The sequence below is a fragment of the Coloeus monedula genome (assembly GCF_965178545.1).
Source record: "Coloeus monedula genome assembly, contig: HAP1_SCAFFOLD_87, whole genome shotgun sequence".
Lineage (NCBI taxonomy): Eukaryota > Metazoa > Chordata > Aves > Passeriformes > Corvidae > Coloeus > Coloeus monedula.
In genome coordinates this window covers 339,105-340,931 of record NW_028120814.1, presented here as the reverse complement: position 1 = coordinate 340,931, position 1,827 = coordinate 339,105, and the positions used below count along the sequence as shown (strand labels likewise).

Genomic DNA, 1,827 nt, shown 5'->3' with positions numbered 1-1,827 from the left:
CTGACTCCTCGCTGTCCATGGGCACAGCCCCTGCTCGTCACAGCAACGGGGCCAGATCCCAGCAGAGCTCCAGGCACGGGGCTGAGGGAAGGGCTCTGAGAAAAGGAAAACTGGGGGGCAGGGCCGGCAGAAAGGGCTTGGACATTGCTCAGCAAAGTCTCCCCTGACTCCTCACTGTCTCCTCCTTCAACAGCACTCCATGGCCAGATGTCTAACAGCAGCTCCATCAGCCACTTCCTCCTGCTGGCATTGGCAGACGCGGCAGCTGCAGCTCCTGCACTTCTGCCTCTTCCTGGGCATCTCCCTGGCTGCCCTCCTGGGCAACGGCCTCATCATCAGCGCCAGAGCCTGCAGCCAGCACCTGCACAGCCCCATGTTCTTCTTCCTGCTCAACCTGGCCCTCACCGACCTGGGCTCCATCTGCACCACTGTCCCCAAGGCCATGCACAATTCCCTCTGGGGCACCAGGCACATCTCCTACTCAGCATGTGCTGCTCAGCTCTTTCTGCTTATCTTCTTCCTCTCAGCAGAGTATTTCCTCCTCACCATCATGTGCTACGACCGCTACGTGTCCATCTGCAAAGCCCTGCACTACGGGACCCTCCTGGGCAGCAGAGCTTGTGCCCACATGGCAGCAGCTGCCTGGGCCAGTGCCTTTCTCAATGCTCTCATGGCACACAGCCACTACATTTTCCCTGCCCCTGTGCCAGGGCAATGCCCTGGGCCAGTTCTTCTGTGAAATCCCACACATCCTCAAGCTCTCCTGCTCCAAATCCCACCTCAGGGAACTCGGGCTCATCGCTGTCAGTGTCTGTTTGCTCTTTGGCTGTTTTGTGTTCATTGTTTTCTCCTATGTGCAGATCTTCAGGGCCGTGCTGAGGATCCCCTCTGAGCAGGGCCGGCACAAAGCCTTTTCCACGTGCCTCCCTCACCTGGCCGTGCTCTCTCTGTTCCTCAGCACTGTTATGTTTTCCTACCTGAAGCCCTCCTCCCTCTCCTCGCCATCCCTGGATGTGGCAGTGTCAGTTCTGTACTCGGTGGTGCCTCCAGCCCTGAACCCCCTCATCTACAGCCTGAGGAACCAGGAGCTCAGAAACTCTCTGAAGAAAGTGATTGCTGGTTTGCAGAAACCCTAAACTGACTCTTTTCTTCTCCAGAATCTCCAGAATGGAACCCATTACAACCTCAGCCTTTTTTCTCTTATTTTCTTTTTTTTTTATGGGTGCTGTTTTTTATTATTTTTGCACTATTGTAACATTTTCCAAAAATGACTATCCTTACTCATAGCAATTTTCATCAATATTTACCTTTCTTCTGTAACCCAAAGTCTTTCAAAAGGCTTGTTTTCTGTGCATTAAATACAATAAAGTACCCTGCCCTGATCTGTTTTTCCAAGATGCTTCTTCAGACCCCTGACTGTAGGCACAAGGACTTCTGTGCAGAGGTGGAGGGGAAAGAACTCTTGCAGAGCAGCGCAGTCAGGCGTAAGTTCTTCTCCAGGGGCAAGCAGCCCAGGTGTGGAGCATCTCCCTGTGCAGGCTCCAAGGGCTCTGCGGGCAGGGGCGGCACTGCCCTCCAGCACACGGCATTTCTGCCTTTGCCATAGCACAGGACACAGCTGGGCAGTGGAATGCGGCCAGAGGCACAAACACCTCCAGGGGTCCCCCCTCTGAGCCGCCTTCACGGGTTCCATGAGCACCGAGCAGAGAAACCAGTGCTCGGTCACAGGTGCCCAAGCAGGAGACGGGGACACACAGAAGTTAAAGAAGGTAAAGTGAAAAGACAAATGTGGATAAAAGGGGACTGGGACAATCAGACAACATCAAG

General features: G+C 54.4%; 1 pseudogene across 1 annotated transcript; it reads left to right on the top strand.

Moving 5' to 3' along the window:
- The first annotated feature begins 207 nt into the window (after window positions 1–207).
- On the top strand, window positions 208–1,136 carry LOC309585645 (olfactory receptor 14J1-like; annotated as a pseudogene). The gene has a single exon. The product of its transcript is annotated as an olfactory receptor 14J1-like (transcript).
- Window positions 1,137–1,827: the final 691 nt, after the last annotated feature.